The sequence below is a fragment of the Esox lucius genome, chromosome 7 (genome assembly GCF_011004845.1).
Source record: "Esox lucius isolate fEsoLuc1 chromosome 7, fEsoLuc1.pri, whole genome shotgun sequence".
Taxonomy (NCBI): Eukaryota; Metazoa; Chordata; class Actinopteri; order Esociformes; family Esocidae; genus Esox; species Esox lucius.
The window spans coordinates 15320520-15339718 of NC_047575.1; positions in this window are offsets into that span (position 1 = coordinate 15320520).

Below are 19199 nucleotides of genomic sequence, written 5' to 3' on the forward strand. Positions count from 1 at the left end.
AATGTGTAGGACCATTTCCGTACTCAGCTGATGTAGGGGTGGGAGAGCGGTTCAGAGTAGCCCCACTGTAAGAGAGCAAAATCCCAACCCAGTGAGAAGACAAATCAACGAGGAACATAGTCAAGTTACAGTTATTTAGGTTCATAAAATTATTTTTGACTATCTTTGTATGAGTTCTCCAATATTTGTAATTTTGTAATTATATTGTAAATGTCCACCAGATGACAAGGCATCTTAAAGAGAAACAAACCCTCCAAGACCTCTAGTCTCGGAGGTACAATTTGTGCTTCCAATATAATTTTTTCTGCAACCATTTAAAAAGAAATTTACTAGGAGAAACAATATTTCCCATAATTTTGTTTTCGCCAGACCATTAATTGGTTTGCATAGTCTGTAATGTCTGCATACTCACGTTGTACTCTCTCAAAGAACAATCCTTCCCTAAACCACCCTAAACTAGTAAATACTATTCCAGTCTCTTTCGGTAAGGGATGACAAGGAGGAGACAAGGAGGAGGAATCAGGTTATTATTTAAATTCAGTCCTGTAAACGTTAAAGGCAGGATTCTACACAGTGCCCCTTTTGCAGTATGTGATGTGAGCTTGTGAAGAATTTGCTAAACATACAAAACCATTCAATGTGGTTTTATTCAGACAGTCAGGCGAAGGAGAACAGCTGGAGAGAAATAGCTGGAAATATGGACACCGATGTTAATGGGGTAAAGGAAGCATGGAGAAAAGTTTGCGATAGATTGCTTCAGAATCGGAAGGTGAAAAGAGTGGGCCAGCTGCCGGTATGTGTCTCCTGCTGATTGTGCAGCAGCTGGATTGGTTTCGTGTCTATGTAAAACACTGTCAGACTGACAATGATATGCCAAATGCAGTATGCGCTCTTATCACACTCTGAATGTTTCCGTAGCATGTTTGCTATCTTATGTTTAGCAGAACTAGTTGTGTGAAATCAGCTGTTTTCTGGATGGTAGAAATTGTGAGGGAATATTTGGTGCCTGTATTGTTATCGTGAAAATGTACACAACTAGTTCAAACATCTGAAAACAGACACTGGTGAGTAAACACCTCTACTCAATGCATCCATAGGCACCAACGAGGATTTGGTCATTTCCATCTGACTAAATATACTTGATAACATGATTATGATGGTCATGTTGTTCCCTACCATTGAGTCTGCTTTTGTAATGAAGTCATGTTTTCAAGCCCCTAGTGTAATCCAGACAAAACAGTAATCAGACCACATTTAACCTTTGACCAACAATATGGCAGCAACATCTGTAGAATGTTGATAACAATAGCAAGGACGCGACTGAGCAAGGGAGGTGCAACCATGGAATATGTTATAAGTGTCTCATAAGCCCGCAAGATGTGCTTCCCCCCTGCACTGCTCCCTGAAACTCAGGAAATAGCAGTTGACATGTGTTGCATTTAAAATGATCCTTGTTGATGTTTCTCACTCTTTAAGACACCCAGCTGCACTATTCTGGACTATGCACTATGCTCTGGTTTTCTCTCTTTCTTTCTTTCTTTCTTTCTGTCACAGCTCAAATGGTACAATAATGAAATATTTCAGTAAATCTTTTTTTTTTCTCACTTAGTCATTATGGGTGTAGACTGGGGGAAAAAAGGTCATTTAATCAGTTAGATTTTATGTCTATAACACAAGACAACGTGAAGAATGAAGGGATCTGAATAATCTCCGACCACTGGCATGCAAGTGATGCAAACTGGTGATCAGAAACATGTATAGGTAGCTATAGATTAGTATATTTGGTGTCTATATTGTTATGATAATTAGCATGTTTATTTCAAACATCTGAAAATGGACACTGTGGTTGGTGTGCTAGACTGCCAGTTACACAGTGAATGATGTACTATAATGTGTTCACCATCTGCTTTTAGGTTTTGGAATAAAAAGGAATATCAGACAGTTCAAAGGCAGAGCTGAGACCGGGGTCATCAACATCCTGGCCCCTCATCCTGGCTGTGGACCCCTCTGACCCTACCTCTCTCAACCTCCCAACGCAAACCTCCTCCCCAGCTCCCCCATCCAGCGCCAGTGGCTGGAGGGGGAAGATGGCTGGTGATGCTTTGCACACTGTCAATCCACATTTCACAATGTGAACATTTCACATCTTTTTAAATTAAATTAATGTGTAAAAGGTTCTAACTTAGGTTCCTATCTTTTTAGGGATTTTCTCTCACCCACTTTGCTTCAGCTTTGTGTTTCTGCTCTTTGGAGTTTTAAAGTGGGTAATGCCCTTTATGACAGGTGATGATGTAAAAAGGGCTTCATAAAATAAATGTGACTAACTGAATTTTAATTGAAGAATCATAAATGTATTCTGAATAAGGTTGACAATTAAGAAAGTATAGCCTACTTTTATCACATTCAGGGAAACAAAAGTGTATTCTTTCTGTAGGGATCGGGTCTAAAAGTCTAAAGCTTTTGGGAGAATTTCAGGAGAATTGGAGAAGCTTGGAGAATTGGAGAAGCTTGGAGAATTGGAGAAGCTTGGAGAATTGAATTTTTTGGTGATAGGTGAGATTACTGTTTATGAGCACAAAATATTCAGAAGTGATCTCATGCAACATTATTTAAATGACAGAGAGAGTTAAACATGAGGAACCATTTTGAGATGGCATAATTTATAGCCCTGTCGACTGTAACTCTAGTAGGGGCTGTCGCCACTCATAGTGTCTTCAAAGGAAAACACAACATAAAACAAAAAGCCCTTGGATTTTTAATGAGCTGTTCATTTTGTGTCATTTCCCTATGCAAACATAGAATATGATACGGTTGCGAAAGGATGTTTTCTTACTGCCAGCATCACCCATTGAAATTGAGGGAGAAATAATTTATTGTCTGGTTTGGGAAGAAAATGTAAATTAAAAAATGGTTCATAGAAACAAGCTGTTCCTCCAGTATTTTAAGAAATAGTTGCAGAGGATTTTTTTTTCTAACAACAGAAAACTATGTAGGTGTCTTTTGTGAATGTATGCCCAGTTGCCCTTCAATACAGCCACCATGATGCCTAGCTCACCCTGTACATTTTAATCTCCCTACCTTTTTTCCCATTTCACTTTCTTCTCCCCACCTCTTCTGCTGTATGATACAGAAAATGGGAATTTAACACCTGCAAGAGGGTGTTGTGGATAACAACCAACAAAGAATGAACTCAGAGAAGCCAGCTGCCCGTTGCTGACAGATGACGGGGGCAACCAAGTCACTGGCTGGGGAACTTTTCATTCCAAATGATTGACTGAAATTAACCTGTCAACGTAGTGGGGACAAACTAGGTAACTTTTTATTTACAGCTTGTCAGATGATGCAACACTTCATGAAATAAACCCATTTCACTCGTTCTACTGCAGTTGTTGAGATGCAGTTGTTGTCTCTGCCTAAGGGACCCCCCATCATGTTTAGTGTCAAATTCAAATGAACTAGGTTGCTGCAGTTTGACAGGTGCAGGTTCACAAGTTTGAAAAACACACAGTCCCCTCCGTGTTTGGAAAATTGCAGCATTGGTATTGAAATGTCTTCTTATTTACAGGTACACATAGTGCTCTGAAGCTGGAAAATAATTTGTCCACTGGTCCAGGTTACAGTGAGAAGAGAGACCTTCATTGTAATACTGATGAGAGTTTACACCCTTTCTAAGTTATTCCATGTTTTCATCATGCAATATATGATCGATTAAACATAAAAACATTCCCTTATTTTTTCAACAAACCAAAATATATCTTCAAAATGAAGTTCAGTAAACATGTTGTTCAAGACTTAAGAGGCAGGTTTTTTTTATGACAGGCATGAATCTGACTTAAGAGGCAGGCTGTTTCGATACAGGCATGAACATGACTCAAGAGGCTGGTGGTTTTGAGACTAGCAAGAATAGGAAAATAATAATTGCCAGAGGGTAGCCGACACTGTAAAAACAAATGTTTCCTGGAGGATATGTTTAGGGTTACTACAAACTGAAAACGCGGGGAACCCTAAAGTCTTCCTGAAGAACCATTTGAAAGCATTAAAGCATTAAGCTTATTTTCAATGGTTTCTCAAAGAAGGGGTTGACCATTGAGAGGGATTCTTCAACAAAAGGTTCTTTGAGAAAAACTATTAAAAGGAGTTTTTTTCAAATATCTATTCACATTTTCCCCTTGGAGAACTTCTAAAGGTTCCCAGACTGTTTCAGAGAAGAACTCTGAAAGGATCCTCAGAGACCCTTTACTTGTTAGAGTCTACATTGTGTAATTCTCCAAGTTTAGTCAAAATCAGGCCAGTGGTGTCTGAGATATTGGAAGGCTGAGCTGTGTTGTTATGGCACTGAAATGATAAGGGTGCAATGTTATATTCCGTATTTACAGTATAATGTATATTTTTGTATGCAAAATTATCCCAGTTGGGAATATTATTTTTTAGTTACATTTTTCATGTCTTTGTCATTTTAAACATGCAAAAACAGACTGAAAATGATTCTAACTTTTTCCTCCAAACAAAAGCAAACAAAAAGACCAATGAGTACAATACCATACAAAAGTATAAACCAAACCCACCCTTTTCCACAAACACCCACCAAACTTCCTTTCCACCATGCCCAAAGACTCCCCCATCCTACCTGAAAGTAACTATGGAGTTTAGTTGTATAAATGAGATATAAGTTTGCTTGATGTTGGGCATATTTCACAACACCTATCAAACGAGGACGGTCTGGCATTATCCAATAGGCAGGTGTACGTACATCTTCTCTTATCTGCAAATATCCGCGCAAGTTATTTTTGGGGAGGTTAGAGCTTTACTTCAGCTGATCAAAGGAGGCAGAAGTCCCTTTAAGGTATAGATCCCCTATGGTGAGAATCCCCACATCTTCCTAGCAATTGGATGCACTATCTAGACTATCGCACGCAGGAATGAAAGTGTTCTAAGGTCAGCGTGCCTACATTTGCTTCCAACTACAGCTTGTGCAATGTATGATGGGAATATGAAATGACAGACGTAACAGCCTAGGGTGGTCCAGAAGTCAAGGCTGCTGCCTCTGGTTTGCATGTACTGCCACAGCCAGGGAGGAAATCTGTACTACTGGTTGTTCAGTAAAAACTCAGTGTTTTCAAATTCTTTAAGTGATTATGACAGTAAAAAGTGATTGTCAAGGTGATTGGGGGACACAAACACTGAGCGAATAGAATAGGAGTGACAATCCTCCAACTGCCCACGATGTGTCCAGCAGCCCAGTAATTAAATATCAGGTTTTGGAGAGCCAGTCAATACTGGGATTTACAAAGATGACCGTGTATGTGTTATATAGTCTCAGATCAATGAATTGATAATAGAGTCCTGTTGTTTATAAAATCACTTGGGTATGAATATTGCAATATTCTAGAATACATGAAGCGATTGCCTGATCCTTCTATGAAGGTGATTGGTTGGTGTGTATACTTGCTCTTTTCTCAAACATCATATTCCTGTTAGATCGCAAATAGGCCAACCATTTTTTATCCCTTAGGCATGTATCTGGTCAGAAATCTGCTTTTTTTTCATCAAGATACATGATTAGGTAATCTCAGGAAACATTAGGCATCGCCATGGCTATATTATTATTAAAGGGATGTCTGAGATTGAAGCATGAGTTAGAGTTGAAGCTGATCTGAATAGAAAACCAGTGAGTTTTTGCTAGAATGTTTTGGTCTGTGTTAAGGAGAGAAATTGGTCGGTATGACATATCTACTTTTAGATCCCCGCATTGCTTATGTAAAACTAATAAAAGCGTTATCTGCAGTAAGCGGCAGCGTTTCGTCTTCGATGGGCTAGGCAAACATTTTGTGCTGGTAAGGTAAGAGAGTAATGTTGATTCTTTTGTACTGTCTTTCCATTCATCTTATTCTCATGCCTTGTTTCATTTCTTTCCTGATGCCTCAAATTCTATTAAAGATACAGCCACTGAGACTTGCTTAGTGGGATTCCGACAGTAAAGATGGAGAAGTATTTGTGTTGTTATTGGTTCAGGTTTGAGTTAAGCTTTCAAATAATTACAGACGACCAGTTTTGTGAGGAGCTGAGGATAGAGCTTGAGCTCCCTCTCTTTCGGCTCAACTGTCAGCCAGTCCCCATGAGAAGGCTGTGGTCTACATGGAAAAGGAATTATTTCTGCCAGTTGGAATATAAATTTTCCATACATCAAAAATATTACTACTTTTGATAAACGTTTTAAAGTCCTTGACTTAGCGTTGCACCTCAAAAACCTATTAAAATACTGCGCCAGTTTAAAATGAAGATCCCCGTTGATGAGATGAGTCTGAGAGATATACATTTTAAAGTTGAACCTTTCGTGTTTCAAGAGGTGAAAGTACTATAAACCCAGCCCTCAAGTTGTTTTAGTTGCAGTTAAGGCATCTTCCATAACAAACAGGCAAGTAGAGAGATACTGTGTTAATGCACTTCAAAATGTCAAGAGCCACATGTATTGTACCACCACACCAGCAGCTCCATCAGTCCAGCTCCATCCCTGACACCATCCCAACGTTACAACCCCCCAGCTCCCAGACAACTGAAAAACACACACAAGTAAACAAAACAGGGAAAGTCCTGACCCTCCAACTGTGTGTGCCACCAGGTCCTGAAAAGGACACAAGGATTGGAGCACACATCCAAAATCCCCACTGTGTATACATCACCTGTGTGTGTGCACCACTGCGAATGAGTACTTGCCTGAAGAGAGAGGCTGAGAGACAGAAAGAGAGAGACATAATTTTAGATGCTAGTGGGCCGGTAGCCTTTAACAATAATGATATCCAACAGAACCCCCCCCCCCCCACACACACACACACACACACACACACAGACACACACACACCCCAACTCTAAACATAATGTTGCCTAAACATCAGCTACAACATGGTTCCCAATCAGGGGTGCTAGGACCTCTGGGGGTACCTGGCCTATCAACAGGTGTACCTGAGAACACTCATGACACCACTGGCTTCCTAGTAAAATTAACATGGGGGGGTGCTTCAGCAGTACTCAGAGCAGAGCAAAATGCTGTTGGTGAAGTACAGGACAAGACCTTGAAAAGCTTAACTTGTTATTTGTGGCTGGATGAAATGCAAGCCAACCCATTAGACCTCTAGATGAAAAGGTGGATATCTTTTGTACAGTAGCCTAAAAGTGCAATTATTACATTTTGGTGTGGGGGGACATGTTACATTTACGTCTTATTAGCAGACACTCAGTGAATGTAAATATTTTGATACTTACTCCCACCCAGTGGGACATCTAACCTCTAACTGTACAGTGTTCAGCTAAAATGGAAAGAAATACGATGTTTCTGTTGTCAACATTCAATTTTGTCCTATTGTAAGTTTTACCATAGTGCCATAGATACCATTTATTAATGTAAATGTTTGAATATTTTGACAAAGGTGTAATGATTTATTACTGCTTAGAAAGACTTTGCCAGGGGCATAGCTTACATTAGTAAAAAAGCAATCTAGGTTTACCACTCTGTATTAATACATTTTCACCCACTACACTAAATGTTTTAAGATGAATTTGTAACATTTATTCAAATGTAAAATGAGACTAATAGGTCACATTCCTACCTAGCTTGTCTAATCTGGTTGAATCAAACCCTGGAGCGTGTTCTGCCCTTAGTCCATTCCGTTTGGGGAGATGAGAACGCACCAATAGCATCAAATAGCTACACTGTGGTCCAATTGAATGAGGTGTTTCTCAGGCCGCATGTGAAAATGCAATCCCACCAAAATATAGGAAGTGACCCACAAATACTGTGGGTTGAATTATATTCTGGTCTGAATTTGCAATGGATTACAGGATTACTAGGGCTATTGTCAACATTGTGCCAGCTAGCTACAGATCGGAGTCACAAATCACTGGCTAGCTAGCATACTGAGTGGCATAGGGCAGACATAGAGCTAAAGTGAAGAGAGAGCACTTCTCTGAAATGTTGGAGAAAGTTAATATAATCTCTGAGGTTTACAGTGTTTCTATCTCTAAATTGTGGGAGTGGGGAAATCAAAGAACAGTGGATTCAGTGGATTCAGTGCTGTGTGAAAAAAAAAAAGATAATAATAATATACACTCACCTAAAGGATTATTAGGAACACCATACTAATACTGTGTTTGACCCCCTTTCGCCTTCAGAACTGCCTTAATTTTATGTGGCATTGATTCAACAAGGTGCTGAAAGCATTCTTAAGAAATGTTGGCCCATATTGATAGGATAGCATCTTGCAGTTGATGGAGATTTGTGGGATGCACATCCAGGGCACGAAGCTCCCGTTCCACCACATCCCAAAGATGCTCTATTGGGTTGTGATCTGGTGACTGTGGGGGCCATTTCAGTAAAGTCAACTCATTATCATGTTCAAGAAACCAATTTGAAATGATTTGAGCTTTGTGACATGGTGCATTATCCTGCTGGAAGTAGCCATCAGAGGATGGTTACATGGTGGTCATAAAGGGATGGACATGGTCAAAAACAATGCTCAGGTAGGCCGTGGCATTTCAACGATGCCCAATTGGCACTAAGGGGCCTAAAGTGTGCCAAGAAAACCTCCCCCACACCATTACACCACCACCACCAGCCTGCACAGTGGTATGATGGATCCATGTTCTCACCTCGCCAAATTCTGACTCTACCATCTGAATGTCTCAACAGAAATCGAGACTCATCAGACCAGGCAACATTCTTCCAGTCTTCAACTGTCCAATTTTGGTGAGCTCGTGCAAACTGTAGCCTCTTTTTCCTATTTTTAGTGGAGATGAGTGGTACCCGATGGGGTCATCTGCTGTTGTAGCCCATCCGCCTCAAGGTTGTGCGTGTTGTGGCTTCACAAATGCTTTGCTGCATACCTCGGTTGTAACGAGTGGTTATTTCAGTCAAAGTTGCTCTTCTATCAGCTTGAATCAGTCGGCCCATTCTCCTCTGACCTCTAGCATCAACAAGGCATTTTCGCCCACAGGACTGCCGCATACTGGATGTTTTTCCCTTTTCACACCATTCTTTGTAAACCCTAGAAATGGTTGTGTGTGAAAATCCCAGTAACTGAGCAGATTGTGAAATGCTCAGACCGGCCCGTCTGGCACCAACAACCATCCCATGCTCAAGATTGCTTAAATCACCTTTCTTTCCCATTCTGACATTCAGTTTGGAGTTCAGGAGATTGTCTTGACCAGGACCACACCCCTAAATGCATTGAAGTAACAGCCATGTGATTGGTTGATTAGATAATTGCATTAATGAGAAATTGAACAGGTGTTCCTAATAATCCTTTAGGTGAGTGTATATACCACACATCATCGTGCCTCATAGATTAAATAACCAACCTTCTGACTGTGACTCATTTAACATTAATCAATACCTTAAGAATGTCTAGAATTTCCCAACTGATGAACACTAGGGCCTATATGGTCCAGCCATATAACCACTGGAGCATTTTTTTCAGCCAAACTCTGCTATGTTTCCCAGCAGTCTCCATCCAATGGAGGATAAAATGCCAGAAAATATCCTTAAAATGTAAATAATATAATGAATAAATGAAACACAGTACATTAATAAACCCACATTTCTGGTAGAAAAAAACAAAACTTTAATGATACCCTTCAAGAGTAGTATTCTGCAGTCACAAGGAGAAATATACAACAGAAACCCCCATTGAGCCTAATGTACAACAAACCAACAAAAACAATTCAACAAGCCTTGTTTTTTGAATCTGTAAAAAGAGTGCCTCACAAACTAAATATCACCACCTGTGCAAAATCCACACAGATCGAGAACGAGGAGCTGCACAGCCCATTCTGGTGAATCATTATATTCGTTGGGGAGGGGCTTCAAGAAGAGTTCTGTCAGGCCTCGAGCAGAGAATTTAAAAAACATTTTATTATTATTATTATTATTGTTAATTATGCCTATTTCACCAGGCCCCTAATAATCTGAGGCCTGAGGCAGTTTACTCTTCTGCTTACTGTAAGTCTGTAAGTCTCTGGTTCCAGGTGGCCTACAGTCAAATGTTGCTGAGGTTTTGATACACTACATGGATCTCATAAACCTGAGATTTGTTACGGTCATGGGGATTGCTTTTCGATTTTTGTGCCAATTATCTGCCCAAAGGAGTCAAAGAAATTCCCAACCATATGGTTTTTGTTTGCAAAATTTGGAACATTAGAATTTGGGCAATGTGAAAACCTGTCAGACTGAAAAAGTAGAGAAACAAATGTTTTTTGGGACAAAGCAAATGGACAAATAGGTGAGAAAACAATCTTAGCTAACATAATGGTAACGTTGTCTAGCAAACTTCTATTACTCTATATTACCGCAGGGATTGGTATCAGGAGGCCCACAGGCCAACATCAGCATACTAGCGATTATTTATTTTATTTATTTGCAATATCTGAAAAGACAGCAGCAACTGAAGTGTGTTTGATCTAGACGATCTGTTCCCAAGCATATCAAGTTTATTTCATTTTTTATTTTCAAATACAAACTCCTTTCAGGCTAAGTTATGTTCAATTTGCAGTGTACACATCACTGTCTGTTGCAATATGTGTTGGGTAGGGAATGACTTGCAGCCATTAATGTCTTTTTAAATCTATTCAAAAAATGTCCTACAAGAAAATGTCAACACAGTAGGGCTCTTCTGGGATGTCCTCACCTTTTTTCTTTGCAAATGTTGCATCTGGATGATCCCCGGAAACATAATATTTCCTTAAACATTGAGTAGAATGAATTCAGTCTTCACATGTTGGTGTTTAGAGTGGCAGATCAGAGTGGCAACCTGCACAGTAAATTACCGTGGAGCGCTTTGCGGTGAATGTTTTTATGATTTTATATTACTATGAATCCATACTGTTCATAAACAAACCATTCATGTGTGTGATACAGACCAATATGATGTAGAGGCGCTTTGTTAATGGTAGATAAAAACAAAAAAGTATATATCCTACAAATACTGTACACAATTTGATATGTAAAATTCAATCTGAATATTAGAAACATATTGACATAGTTTGACAGCATGTAATGATGCCTCTATTATCATTCAAAAATATGAGATTTTGCATAATATGACATGAATTTGCAATAAATATGCTGATTTCATTGACAACACATTGGTTTTGACCTAAATCAATACTCAGTCTTGTTTTAACCATTGCTCAAACAATCTATGTATGATTGGACACCCTATAGATAGAGAATATGCTTAATCATGTTGGTCACTTTGGTTGAAATTGGACAATTATACTGCATGACGTTGATACCCTTTGACCTGCCAAAACTGAACAGTTATTCAATCTTTATGATAAATTAATATGGCATCTTAACTGGGATAATGTGTAAATAACTGCAGTATTAAAATAATAATAATCATAATAATGTGCATGGACACAAAGATACAACATCCCTGCAATGGCCCACGTATGTATGACCAGACTAAGATAGATTTATGGTCAACACTTTTTTTCATTGTGTAGGGACAATGAGTATAATTTTAGCCCAGTGTTACGCTTATTATCCCAGTTGGGTGAGACTATTAGCATACCACATCAGCAGTCCCCCCCCTCAGTCTGAGGGTGAGGTGTTCTATGATATAGAGAGAGAGAGACAGCCGAGAGGGAGATGGGAGGGGCTGGGTCACACTGATCACACAGTCACGACGAAAAGAACCGTGCTGGAAATCAGCCTGTCACACATCCACGGAACAGTGGCAGTGCCGTTTGCATTTCCATTTAATCTGTCGTCCTTTGTGACATGCTCTTCAGATTCCCTGTCGTCTGTGATTTCTGACAAGGCTTGGTAGAACAAGACTCGCACACGGTTGATCGTCAACCCCACCTATGTTCCTCTAGCGGACGCATTTCAAAGGTTGGGCGGGGGCTGAACTGAACCAGCCTGAGGGGGTTCTGCTGAGTCAGGATGGGGGCTTGAGGGATCACAGTTCCCAGGATTCCCAAAGTTGGAGGCGGATTGGCAACAGGGCGTTGGAGTTATGTGGGATAGCACACCTTAATAAGTCATCAGTGGTGGGTAATGAAGAGTGGAGGGAGTTAACCCTCCTCAGTAATGCAGTGATGACTTGCAGTGATGACTTGCAGTGAAGACTTGCAGTGATGACTTGCAGTGATGACTTGTTATGATCTACAGATGAGGCTGACAGGAATTCAGTGGATTACATATCCAAGCCAATGGCTAAATGTAAAATAGAAGGATGCAGGAAATTACATTCATCCCCTTTTAATGGCCAAGTATTGTGATTTGTTTGCCACTAAAATTGGGCTGACAGTAAACACACAGCGCCTACTTAAGAGTGCATGGATGTTACCCATAACCCAGGGGATAACAACAACTGCTGGGAAATAAACAACATCCTACACAGTGTTGGTCATAGTCGATGAGTATCATTTACTTAGTGATTGTATTCAATTAACACAAACATACAGTGCCTTTGGAAAAGTATTCAGACGCTTTCACATACTCAAAGTGATGTTTGAAATTTTCACTGTCAACAAATTGGCAGAATTTTCTAAAAACGTGTTTTTGTTTTCTTATTATGGGGAGAAAATGAAGGGGTCTGAATAATTGTGTATGGGTTCACAACTCTGAACACAAAGCTGTATGTTTCCAGGAGGGAGCATTTAGGGAATAGAAGTAAAATGTTTGCTTCTTCTGTTAAAACAATTCTTGACATACAAAGCTTGCTTGTTGGTCTTCTAGAACACGCTCATTTCAAAGTAACATACTCAGTAAAGATCAGGCGTGGCCAATTAGCAGTGCCGGCTCTAGCCTTTTAGCGGCCCAATGCAAAACTTGATTTGGGGCCCCCTCTCCCCTATTGGCAGAGGGCTCCCTAGCGGTTAGTAGACAAGGCCAATATAACAAAAAAAAATTAACAAGAGGATATTGTTTAAAAACAAAATGATAGAAACAGAACATGGAAAAGGGCAGTTTCTTTAAAGTACCTAAATCAAATTTACAAATACAGCTGAGGGTCACAATAAGTTAATTGCAAATTTGCATACATATGTGTCAGCAATAAAAGTGGTCTGACTATTAATACTGTGATATATGAGTTTTCAAAGCAACGCAAGTTCCAAAGAGGCCAAATAATCAGTGTCCAAATCGCAGGTGCATCGGTCACATAAACTGCAAAATGATTCAATGTTTCATGGGAAACTGTCTCAAAAATCCTGACAGCAAATGCTGAACGTCCAAATAGTATCACCAAAGAGAAAAAGTGGTCAGAAATCAAAGCTGTCGGACAAGGATGGATGGACACTCAACAGGTTACTTGCTTAAAGCACCAAAAGTACAACACTGCAGGATTGAATCAGTACCTCTGTGACCCAGGCTCAACAAAACCTGTATGTCGTGAGCTTGACAAACCCAGAATTTATGGCAGGGCTGCCATAGGGGAAACCGCTTGTATCCAAGGCCAACACACAAAGACACATAACTTGGTGTAAAAGCCCAAAACCTGCACCCATGAGCAATGGAAATAAATAATATGGTCTGATCAGTCATTTTTCACCCCATTTCCTGCATCCGCATGGGTTTACTTTCGGAGAAAGCCAAAGGATATTTTCAACCCACTACGTCTGCTGCCAACTGCTAAACATGTTTGGGGATCCGTAATGGTATAGGCAGCCATCTTGTGGGAGTCATTGGGTCTGATGATTGCTCCACATGGTCGAATAATGGGCAAGGAATATGAGGCCATTTTACAAGACCTGGTGCACCCTGTGGTGCAAACAATGTTCCCTTGTGATTCCAGGATGTTTACGCCTCCCATACACACTGCTACATTCATTTAAAAGTGATTTCATGAAAACCAGGATGACGTCAAATGCCTTTCAGTGTCCTCCCCAATCACCAGAAGTGAACATAACTGAACCTTTATGGGGAATTCTGGAGAGCAGAGTGTGAAGTAGATTTCAACCTCCTTCATCCCTTCATCCCTCGTTGAAGGGTTAGAGCTGTTCTGAAGGCAAAGGTGTGGCCCTACTCCATATTAGGTCCTTGATATTAAAATATGGTTAGGTGTTTCTGGAATTTTGTCCCCCTCATGTATATGTACAATTCACATGATTTTCTTTCCACTAATTGTAATAATGTGTCACGTGGGTCAATATTGGGGGCTCACTCATCCGACAACCTCAGTTAGTTTTGCTTGCGCCCAACATGCCTGGAGGAGTTGCTAGACCTTGATGAGACCAGGAGAAGTCTGTCGACAATGTCTCCCTATCCCCAGGTGATGCCGGCCAGATAGCATCACCAGTGGGACTTCTCAGCCACTGGTCAGCTAGACACTGAAACATGGTTGAAGCTTGAACCCAGGCTGTGCAGGTTAACTTGACGCTAGGAATAAGCATTATAGACCTCCCTCTCACCTGGGGAGAATGTTCCAAAAACATAACCAACTTCACACTTAATGCAAGCAAAACAAAAGAAATACCTAAATGTGCTGAGAATGTTCCAAATCCAAGGTTCTATCCGGAGCGAGAATTCTCAAAACATTATGGGAAGGTTGTATACAAAATAACCCCAGTTCAACCACTTTCTGTTCAAGCTTCTGGTTCTCAGAACGTTATGTGCTTGCCGGGAGTAGAGATTATATCTAGCATGGGAGTCCAAAAATGAACAAAATGACTTTTTCGTTTAAGTGTTGTCTGTTTTTCTGAAGCTAAGTGCGATATATTGCACCCTGCAGAGTGTGTTGCTGTGGCCTTGCAGAGGTCATGCTCCAGTGTATATTGAGCTTTTGAAGACATTGGGTTACAGACACCATTACAGTCAATGGCAACTGGAGACAGACATGCGTCCTTGCCCTAAGTGGATCAATGGTTCTGGATCACTGCAGTGGCAAGGGGGAAAGCCCAGCTTCGCACTATTGGACAGGTGTCTAGAGTTTGGGCAGAGACGTGCTTTATTCACAATAAACCCACAGGACTCCACTATCTGATGAAAACGTTCCAACAGATTTGAACAGGCTAAATGGCTTGGAGAAAATACCTTTTTACCTCCGCCTAGAGGATTGGGATGGCCCCTTTGTTTACACAGGCTCAAAGACTTGCAAAGGCCACATGTTTATGATGGGCCAGAAAGGGCTTAAAGGTCACCGGCCCGCAGAGCAAACAAACATCTGCAAAGTGACAGTGCTGCTGCTGATTAGCTGCATAGGCAGTGGGTGGCTGAAAAGAGTGCTGCCATCAAATCAGTCCAATCTCAGTCCGGAGGGTGACATAATGTCATGTTTCACCTTTACACAGACGCCCAGTTTTCAATCAGACTTTATCAAAATATATTACCCCACGGTTACCAAAGACACGCACCGTTGTATTTCATCATGGACGGTGCCAGGTCGTCCATTTGATTGGATACGACTACACCGCAACCCTCTAATCTGTCTACAGTAATTCCATTCCTTCACTGCAAGGCAAAGCTATTAGTGCGTTATTAAACATAGTGGCAGGGAACAGTGACTGTGATGAGATTTGAGCTCAGCGCACCTTCATGAAGAACAGCTGTACGCATCCTGCCGTTGTGTGAAGCAGTATCATTGGAATGTGTGGTGTTTTCCCCTGATCAAAGAGACATCCAGACTGCCCTCCAACCTGGTTGTCATGGGAACAGGTGTCACATGACCCAAAGTGAGACAAACTTTAGATGAGAGAGGATTGGCCCTCTGGAGGGAGTCAGTACCCCACTCGTCTCATCTGACATGGTTACCTAGGAAACAAGGCAGTCAGACAGGAAGCCAGGGAAAGCGATGCAAGCTCTTGTTTGTTTGGATAACAGCAATGAAGCTGCTTGGACTCCAGACGTCTTGCGCTGTACTTGGGGTGTTGTAGAGTGTGTGTGTGTGTGTGGGGGGGGGGGGGGTTGTGTGAAGGGCAAGATCAACCTGATATCCTTCTACCAGCTGTGGATTTGTTTCTACATCCCAGATGGATGAAGAAACAATAACCAACATGATGAATTATTCAGCGGTGCTTGTGAATACAGCTGGGTTGCCCACTCGCCCACTGCCTGCCTGAAAACTTCTCAGTCCCCACGGACATCCTCAGCAATAAGTCATGTTGAATGCTCAGCACTATCAACTGTCTGTCACACAAAACACATACTGAAAGAGTTAATAACCTCCCAGCGTAAACCCAGCTGACTAATCTTCATTTTAAAAGAACGTCTGAGCCCACATAATTTGGCCGTAGTTACATTTCCCTTTCTGTTTAGAGGGCAGTCTTGTGGGCGACAGTGTCTATGAGGATTGGAACCTGAGAGTAGGACTGTGAACAGGGACTGCCACATGTTTCCCCTGAGAGCACAGAGTGTAATTAGTTAACATCAAACACCAGGGTTATGAGGTTAATAAGAGGGGATGTTGGATGCTCCCAGCGGCCCTCAGGACTAATATTTACTGTTGATTTGAGCATGAGCCTGACGGCCTCTCAATAACATTGACAGCCTTTAGACTGATGGGGGCGGGAGTGGGTTTGCCTTGGGATATTGTACAGGGCCCACTGTGTGTCAATCATCCAGACAGCCAGTCACTGTTGGAAGTATGTGTCTTATTTAGCTCCTTGTTGTGTGTACGGATGTGATGAAATTGACAGATTTTTCTGATGATTTGGGTTAATTAGGATGTTCAAGAGGAGGATGTCTTTGCTTCCTGATTGGTGTCGTGAGTATCATTATTTTGGGATGGCTGTCTACCAGCAGATGCGGCTCCTTTGGTGAGGGAAAATTTACATTGTGACTTCACTGTCAGAAAAATGTGTTTATGAGAATATATCCACTCTGTTTGACACCAGGCAGCGAGCTGGGTCCATGTACACAAATCACATCTTGCTGAGGACTAGCTTCGATTCTGATACTTTGTTGGTAGTGGAGGGTTTCCAATGTGCAGAGCAGACAATTTCATCTGATTGTTTGTGAGGATTAGTCCAACAGTAATTAACGGATCTGTTGTCCTCACCTCATTAGGATTTGTTTCCTCTTCTTCGGGATCAGAAGACCTGGGAAGATGCGGCCATGTCAAGCCTTCAGTCAGAAATCAGATAGCAGATCACCCTTCCGCGCTCCCCTGTTCATGTGCTAGCTCAACAACCAGTGACCCACTTATTTTAATTGCTTACCCACAAACACAAAGGGAAAACACGATAAATAGCATACAGCCTTGTTCCTGCACCCTCATCTCAGGACTTAAATACAGAGCATCTCTCTATTAACAAGAAGTATGTGATCAAGGCATTTTCTTACATCAAAGCATGAAAGGGAATACATTAAAAGTATTCAACTCCGAAACTTCACTGTAAGTAACGGTACAGAAGGCCAACATCCATGGAATAAATCACACACTGCATGATTATTGACCCATTATATTTGTGATATTGTGGAGAATATACAGGAAGGTCCATTATGGTTTTGTTATGCAATGTAATTTAAACGTTTACAACATATTTCTGTAGATAAAACGGCAACTATGGTCCGAGGACGTTGACTAACCCAAAATGACATATGACATGAGGAAGCAGGGTGGCCAACCGGTCATAAGCGGTGTGCCTTGCTGGTTCTAATCCCCAACAAGGCAAAAAAAGAAAAGAAAACTAGAATTCTGTCCCTGAGCAAGAGAGTTAACTCTAATTTGCTCCCAGGTTGTTGCTGTAAACATTTCTTAGTATATGTAGCTGGCAAAACAAAGGGAAAAAAGGGAAATAAAACATGTATTTGTGCAGGATCACTGACATTATTACCTTATCGGTGTTGTTCCTCTAGAACCTGTGTGTGTAGAAGGTTTTTGGACAGTTGCCTGTGACATTTAGACAGCTGCCCTGTTGGAACCTTTTCTATTGTCCTTTAATCATTGTCATTAGTGAAATATCCTTTGTATTTTACAGATTCTGAAGATAATGTCCATAGAGAGAGTTTAATATATATTTTTACATTTATTACACAGCAAAAACCTGCGTCCAATAGCCAATAACTGGTCTGTTGGATAGATCTTTCTCCTAACTGTAAATAAAACAAAGCCATCACTTACAACATATCTCTCAAAAAGAATGATGATAATGCAATCAGTCTTATTGATTAAGTACTTCTATTTACGAAACTACTTAAGGACCTGGTTAAATGTATGCTGAGCAATGACTACCTACATTTGTCATGCCTACATTTGTCATAGCTTACAATGTAACGATTCAGGTGCAGCCATTCTAATGGAATCTTTTGAAAATATTTACAAAAGATGGCATTTTCTAAATTAATTATTATTTCCTCACATCTTTACAATAGAGAGAGAGAGCTAACAGTAGGTGTTCTATCGAACTTTGAGACCTTGATTCTCTTTAGACAGACAGAGTTACATTTTATCCCTACATTCAATAACGACAACATTTTTAGGGGGTTGAGTTAACTGAGTCCATCCGTTATAAAATTCCAATCATAAAAAGATTTAGACACCTAACATATTGGAAAAGAAACACCTATAGAAACATCTTAGTAAGTGAGACATTAAGGAAAGATCGATAGGTATTTGGTAATACATGGTTCTGAATTTCAACTGAATCAAGGATGTTTCAAGTCTTAAGTGCTGTGCAGGATGCAGAGTAATGTGTTTTATATTGACAGGTCTAGTAAAGGGTGGGACAAAAAGAGAAGGGAAGGGAATGTGAGAAAAAGTGAGAGAATGAGAAAGAAGGGGGAAAGACATTGAGAGTGGGAGGGTAAGGGAGGATGGAGCGAGAACCAACCAGACATTGAGAGTGGGAGGGTAAGGGAGGATGGAGCGAGAACCAACCAGACATTGAGAGAGGGAGGGTAAGGGAGGATGGAGCGAGAACCAACCAGACACTGAGAGTGGTAGGGTAAGGGAGGATGGAGCGAGAACCAACCAGACATTGAGAGTGGGAGGGTAAGGGAGGATGGAGCGAGAACCAACCAGACATTGAGAGTGGGAGGGTAAGGGAGGATGGAGCGAGAACCAACCAGACATTGAGAGTGGGAGGGTAAGGGAGGATGGAGCGAGAACCAACCAGACATTGAGAGTGGGAGGGTAAGGGAGGATGGAGCGAGAACCAACCAGACACTGAGAGTGGGAGGGTAAGGGAGGATGGAGCGAGAACCAACCAGACATTGAGAGTGGGAGGGTAAGGGAGGATGGAGCGAGAACCAACCAGACATT